The following is a 7,683-nucleotide window of genomic DNA, read 5'->3' on the forward strand; positions in this document are numbered from 1 at the left end:
CTTTCCCTTTCAGTCAGTTAGCAGCCATGTCGAATGAAGAATTGGTCCTTTCAGTGTCTACCTCAAAATGTCTCTCTATTTGTCTGTCTTTGTGTATCTACCTCACCCCCTCTCACATTTTCCGACTCTAAGTCTGTCCATCTCCCTCATTTACCATTTCTGCTCTTTGAAAAAGTATGAAAGTTGGAAAGTGTTTGAGAGTGGCAATGCTGAGAGTCTTTTTCCCTCTGGCTGTAGAGTCTAGAAGTGGACTAATATTCTTCGGATAATGTGCCTGTCACTTAGGCCTGAGGTCAGGAGACATTTTTTCCCTCAAGATATAATGAGGTGTTAGAATCCGAAGTAGAATTCCTAATCCACCTGAAAAAAGCAGACAATGCAACCTCAATTACAAAGACGTCTTTACTAGCGGTGTAAAGTGAACGAACAGTACAGCAGAGAATGAGTGATTAGCGCCACAACCACAGCATTACCCAGTCAGGGTACTGTTTGTCCTGACTCACGCTGTTATTCCGACCAAATTGCAGGAAGACTTGTTCAGTTCTACTGATCAGCATTACTGTTTAAATCTGAAAGCAGGGTAATCAAGGAATGGTGTACGTAAAGCAAAGGAACCGTTAGGATTTGAACTCAAGATCTGCATGTCTAGCACACAGAGTACAGTAACAACTTAGCCATAGCGCTCCGTGCTATTTTTTCTTGGCTTTTCCCGTGATATGTGCACTTCTTTAAGCATGCAATGGGTAACTTTTTATTTCTGTGTCAATGTTGCTCAGTGAGAATTTCAATCAATCCCCACTTTTGCAAACACGGACAGTTCACAGCAGAACGTTCTCTACTGAAAACGCACAGAGAGAGACAATCTCCTCTTGCATTGGTTTAAAACTGATCATTTCACCTGTTTAAACTGACAGTAGAAAGATAATTGGTTCATCCTCTCAGGGCCCGCGTTAATACACACAGAGGGACCCTCACAAGAGGAACAGGGTCATTGTGGTGAATCGTTCAACTCATCTGATTCCAGAGCCCTGGCTAGAAACAACCAGAAGTTTCTCGCTGAATTTGTTCAGGGTCTTGACTCGAAGAGACCACAACTCAAATATGAACGTGCATTTCACTGGAGTGGGTCATAAAATTGCGCAGTGACTGTGAATAAAACGACGATAAGTTCCAGCAAAGAAACAGGTAGCAGAGAAACAGGTTACAGGGAAGCAGGCTTCTGAGGACAAATATGTTTCGTTTGCCAGTGAAATTCACAGCTTCGCCAAGTGGACGCCGTTGAAGTAAAGCAGTGACAGCGATTATGTTTGCTGGTTATTCACCTTGTGAACGCTCTTTCCGCCGATGTCCCTGTTAACATCGCATGTCGACAGGATGAAAAATGCAGCAATATGTGTTGGGCCAGTAGTGTAATAGATACGGCGTCTGACTTTGGATTGGAAGATTGCAATGTTGTATCGTCCCTCGCTCCAGTGAAGTTGACAGATTTTTTTCCACCCTTGCAAGTTGACAGTTGCTTCGAAAGAGGAATGTGTGCCCAACGTTGTTTTTGTCAGATTACCAGCAAGTGAACTGATTGGATCACTGGGTTTGGAAATTGAAAGTTGCACATAAGCAGCGTGTGGGACAATTTCAGCTCACTGTCCACTTCATATCCCAGCTCATGGCAACAGTTCCCATTGTCCGAAGAACTTGCTAATGTTCCACGTAAAGCTGCCTTTTGACGGTGAACCTTGTGTGCGGGGACAGTGTGTGGATGTAAAGGAAATGAAATGCATATAATCCTGAGGCCTCTATCACTCTCAGGGGATATGTCTCTGTTTCTCCCTCTGTGGCTTAACATGAGGATGTGTTCTTCAAGGGCTTGTTAACACAGTTTTGTCATCACAAACTTCATTCCTATTCATTTATTACAGGGACAGTCTCGTTGACATTTGCTCTCGAAACTTAAGAACACAAAAGGCGGTGGGCCAAAGGGTGGAAACTGGGACTTGAATAGATAGATGCCTGAAAACATGCACTGACACGATGGGCAGAATGGTATTTTTCCAAGCTCTGAAAACTCGAAGACACTGACAAACTAATCTGCAGAAAAAATGAACAAAACATGAAACGGCAAAAGCAGTGTCAGCTTGAAAAGAAGCACGCCTGCTTTTCCCGTTCCTCGATAGTCTAGTAGTTAAGGTTATGTGCTCTCACCACCACAGTCCGGGTTCAAATTCCGGTTCGGAGTTGCAAATTCATCTCTTCTAGATTTTCCTGACCGCAGCATTGGTGACTGGTTTTTAGAAGCAAAAAAACGCGACGCAAGGTAACCTGCTTTATCCAAAATTATATTCAAGCTGATATGTAACAGAGAAATGCGGAATCTGAAACAAAAGCAGGAATTGACAGGTAACCTCAGCAGGTCTGGCAGCATCTGTGGAGAGAAACAACGTTAACGCCTCGGATCCGCTGACCGTTCGTTAGAACCAAGTTAGTTATGCACTTCCATATTATAACAACGGGGAAATTAGCTCTTTCATCTGTCGAACAGGCACATTTAACAAAATATCTCATTAAGTTCCAACCGTCAATATTACAACTTTAAAAGAACTTTATCAGGGCTAATACTACTGCTTCCATTACCCTGAGGTGGTGAAAAGGTTCGCATAAATGGTTGCCTTTTCCTTTCCTTTTCTGTTAGTTAGCAGCCCAGTCGAATGGAGAATTCATCCTTTTAGTATCTACCTTGATATGCGCCTCTATATGTCTCTCTTTATCTCTGTGTATTCACCTCAGCCCCTTTCACTCTCCATCTGTACATATCCCTCACTTCCCATTTCTGCTCTTTGAAAAGTCTGAAATTGGGAGAATATTTGAGAGTGGAGGTGCTGAGAGGCCTTTACCGCCGCCGACTGTCGAGTCTAGAACTGGGCTGAATTATTCGGATAATGCATTTGTCCCTTAGGTCTGAAGTAAGGAGATATTTCTTTCCTCAAAATATAATGAGCTGTTAGTCTTTGAAATAGACTTCCTAATCCTGTAGGAAAGAAAAAGCAACGCCACCACAATCATACGATTGCAATGATGTCTCCCCTGTCGGTGTAAAGTGAATGAATGCTGAAGGCACAGAATGAGAGTGATCGGCTCGTGGTATCTGTGCCATCACCACAACATTCCCCAGTAAGGATGCAGTTTATCCTGCCTCATTCTGTTATTTCAACCAAACTCCAGGAAGGAATGCTCGATTCGATCCATCGACATTGCTGATTGGATCAAAAACATCATATCGGAGGGAAGTTTACACGAGGAATGGTGGATGCAAAGCGTCGACTGGGGTGGGATTTGAACTTAGAATCGCCTATTTACGAGGTAATCAGCTAAGCTATGGCACTCGTCAGACATCACGCACTATGGCAGAATTTACTACCCATCCCTAATTACTGCAGAGATGGCAGTGATGAGTTACATTATTAAACAATTGAATTATTTAGGACGTAGGAACAGCCGTGATGCCGTTAGGGAGGGAGTTCCAGGATTTAGACCCAGCGACACTGAACGAACAGCGACATATTTCGAACTCAGAATGATGAGGAGCTTAGAGAGGGATGTGCAGTGGCAGTTTTCCCGTACATCGCCTGTCATTGTCCTTCAACATGGAGGCAAAAATCTCATTGGTCTGCTTTTGGCAGATTCAGCGTTTGTGTTCTGTGTGTTACCAGGAATTCATTTTCATTCGGATAATTCACAAGAAGAGAAGTCAATCTTTATTTGCTGACCAGGCCTGAGCAATGCAAACTCTGAATGTTAACCAGGGAACAGTGGTCTTGGCATTAACCCTTGTGACCTGATTTGTACTTACATTTGTGCCTGTTCTTCATGCCAGAGCTATCTTCACGCCAGAGCTAACAGGCTGATGCTAACAGGAGCTTGTTTCGAGGTGCTGAGGTCTGATGAAGGGGCGCCACCAATAATGGCATCGTTCAACTCGTCTGATTCCAGAGCCCTGGCTAGAAACGATCAGAGCTTTCTCACTGAATTTGTTCAGGGTCTTGACTCGAAGAGACCATAACTCAAATATAAACATATATTTCACTGGAGCGGGTCATAAAATTGCGCAGTGATTGTGAAGAAAGTTCCAGCAGAGAAACAGGTCCCAGAGAAAGAGGTTCCAGTGAACCAGGCATCTGACAGCAAATATGTTTCTTTTGCCGGTGAAATTCACCGATTAGCGAAGTGAAGCAGTGACGGAAATTATATTTGCTAGTAATTCACCTGTGAATGTTCTTCCTTCCAATGTCCCTGTTAACATCACAAGTCGACAGGATGAACCCGGCTGCAATATGTATTGAGCCAGTGGTGTAATGGTTAAGGCATCTAACTTTGAATTGGAAGATTGTAATGTTGTATCCTCCCTCGCTTGACTGAAGTTGATAGCTTTTCTAGCCTTGCAAACTGACAGTTGCTTCCAACGAGGAATGTGTACCCAGCGCTGTTTTTCTACGATTCCCAGCAGCTGAAGTGTATCGCTGGGTTTGGGAAATTGAAAGTTTCACATGAGCAACATGAGTGTGGGACTATTTCAGCTCACTGTCCATTTCTTATCGCAGCTCATGGCAACAGTCCCCATTGTCAGGAGAACTTTCTTGCGTTGCATGTAAAGTTGCCTTTTTTCAGGGAACCTTATATGCGGCGACGGAGAGTGGACGTGAAGGAGATAGAGCGCGTATAATCATAGAACAGGACAGCACAGTACAGATCCTTCGGCCCACGATTTGTGCTGATCTATTATCCTGCTAAGATCAAACTGCACTCACACTAGATTTTACTACCATCCATGTGCCTCTCCAAGAGTTGCTTAAATGTTCCTAATGTATCTGACTCCACTACCACTGCCGGCAGCGCATTCCACGTGCCCACCACTCTCAGGGGATGTGTCTGTGTGTCTCCATCCGTGGCTTAACATGAGGATGAGTTCTTCAAGGGGGGTTTTAAAACAGTTTTATCATCTCAAACTTCAGTTCCATTTGTTGATTACAGGCATAATCTCATTGACATTTTCCGTTGAAACTTAAGGACACAAAAGACGGTGGGCCAAATGCTAGAAACTGGGATTAGAATAGATGGATGCGTGGTGACTCGCACTGACACGATGGGCCGAATGGTCTTTTTTCCACGTTGTAAAAACTCAAACACTGGGTGATTCTGATCTGCAGCAGAAATGAGGAAAAATGAAAAGCCAAAAGCAGTGTCACTGAGAAAAGAATCATGCACAGTCAAAGCGTCTTCCCTGATGGTCTAGTGGTTAGGATTCAGCGCTCTCACCACCGCAGCCTGGGTATGATTCCCGGTCAGGGAACGTGCATTCTCTGCTGCTCATTTTTACCTGCCCATGGCACTCCTGACTGATTTTCAGAAGCAGGAGAAGAGACGCGAGATATCCTATTCTATCCCAAATGATATTCAAGCTGACATGTAACAGCGAAATGAGAATGCTGGGAATCTGAACCAGAAACAGCAATTGACAGACAACCTCAGCAGGTCTGGCAGCATCTGTGGAGAGAAACAGAGTTAACGCTTCAGATCAACTGTCTGTTCGTCAGAACCAGGTTAGTTGTGCACTTCTATATTATAACTTCTGGGAAATTATCACTTTTATCTGCCGTATCAACATATTTATCAAAACATCTCCTTAGTTTCCAACCGATAACGTTACAACTTTAAAAGGACTTTATCGGCTCTAATGCTGCTTCTTTTGTCCTGAGTTTGGGAAAGGTTCTGCTTAAATGGTTGTCTTTTCCTTTCCTTTAATGTCAGTTAGCATACATGTCAAATGGAGAATTGGTTCCTTTCACAGCCTACCTCAATATGTTTCCCTATTTGTCTCACATTGTCTCTTTGTATCCACCTCAGCCCTTTCACGTTCTCTCACTCTCCGTCTGTCCATATACCTCATTTCCGATTTCTGCTCTTTGAAAAGTCCGTAATTCGGAGAGTGTTTGACAGTAGAGCTGCTGAGAGGCTTCTCCCACCCCCCACACCACCGACTGTAGAATATCGAACTGGGCTAATATTATTCGGATAATGTCTCTGTCCCTTAGGCCTGAGGTAAGGAGACATTTCTTCCCTAAAAATACGATGAGCTGTTAAACTTTGAAGTAGAGTTCCTAATCCACCAGCAAAGCAAAAGCACCGCCACCGCAATCATTCGTTTGCGATGATGTCTCACCTGTTGGTGTAAAGCGAAAGAATAGCATCAGGAGACAAAGAGGCTGATCAACCCATGGTGTGTGCCATTAACACAACACTCCCCAATAAGGCTGTAGTTTGTCCAGCTGCACCCTGTTATTCTGAACAAACTCCAGAAAGGCATGCCCAGTTCTATCATGATAGAGATCAACAATCGAGAGAAGTTTTAACATGTAACGGTAAACACAAAGTGCAGGCACCACTGGGATTGTGAACCCAGGATCGCCTGTTTACTCGACAGCCACGTTAACTGACTGAGCCACGGCACCATGTTGACCTGTGCTTTACCCACCGATATATGCCTTTCTCTAACTATGTAATCAGTAACACTTTTTCTGTATCAATTTTGCAAACAAACCCCCTTTTGCAAAAACGGATAGTTCACAGTCGTTTCAGAGATAGTAGGAACTGCAGATGCTGGAGAATCTGAGATAACAAGGTGTAGAGCTGGATGAACACAGCAGGCCAAGCAGCATCAGAGGAGCAGGAAGGCTAACGTTTTTCTGAAGAAGGGTCTAGGCCCGAAACGTCAGCCTTGGCCCGAAACGTCAGCCTTCCTGCTCCTCTGATGCTGCTTGGCCTGCTGTGTTCATCCAGCTCTGCACCTTGTTATTTCTAGTTCACAGTTGAATGTTCTCCTCCGAAAATGCACTGAAAGAGACAATCTCCTCTTGCATTGGTTGAAAACTGATAATTTCACCTGTTTAAACTGACGGCAAAAACAGGATTGGTTCATCCTCTCGGGGTCTGCATTAACACACACGGAGGGACAGGTTCATTGTCGCGAACTAATCAGGAGTGATGGGTAATTGGGCAGTATCGTCTGACCCATTAGAATGGGTAAGACCCGATTCGACATGGCTGCTAACTGACAGAAAAGGAAACGCCTCGCGTTTCTTTTCCTTCTTCTAAAAGCCAGTCAGTAATGCTGCGGTAACGAACATCGAGGAGAGAAAAATTTGAATTCCCTAACCAAGAATCGAAGTTGGGACGCGACGGTGAGAGCGCCAGATTTTAACCAGGAGACAGTCAGAGAAAGTGTTAACTGGGCGTGCTTCTTTTCTGGATGACATTATTTTTGCCTTGTTTTATTTTTGCTCATTTTGGCTGTAGTGTAGTTCCTCCCTGTCATCGAGTTTTCATAGCTTGGAAAAATACCATTTGGCACATCGTGCCAGTGCATGTTTTCAGGCATCTATCTATTCAAGTCCGAATTTCCAGCATTCAGCAGAACATTTTGTGTTCACAAGTTTCGAAAGGCAAATGTCAATAAGGCAATCACTGACTGGGAATCGAACTGGCAGCACGGACCGCACTGATTTTTAAACACTCGACTACCACAGACGACGCCAAAGCGACTTACATCGTTTCTCACTTCTTTTGCCTTTTCATTTTTCGTCATTTTGACTGCAGACCGCTTTCTCCGTGTTTTCGAGTTGTTAATAGCGTGGA

At 44.0% G+C, this 7,683-nt stretch overlaps 1 long non-coding RNA gene across 1 annotated transcript; it reads right to left on the reverse strand.

The window, feature by feature from the left end:
• Positions 1-388: 388 nt before the first annotated feature.
• Positions 389-6,643, reverse strand: LOC125483748. Its single transcript, XR_007262694.1, has 2 exons — positions 5,369-6,643; positions 389-5,192 (listed from the first exon to the last, which is right to left on the reverse strand). It is a non-coding gene; the product is annotated as an uncharacterized LOC125483748 (long non-coding RNA).
• Positions 6,644-7,683: the final 1,040 nt, after the last annotated feature.

This window comes from Rhincodon typus, chromosome 8, assembly GCF_021869965.1.
Source record: "Rhincodon typus isolate 14 chromosome 8, sRhiTyp1.1, whole genome shotgun sequence".
Classification (NCBI taxonomy): domain Eukaryota; kingdom Metazoa; phylum Chordata; class Chondrichthyes; order Orectolobiformes; family Rhincodontidae; genus Rhincodon; species Rhincodon typus.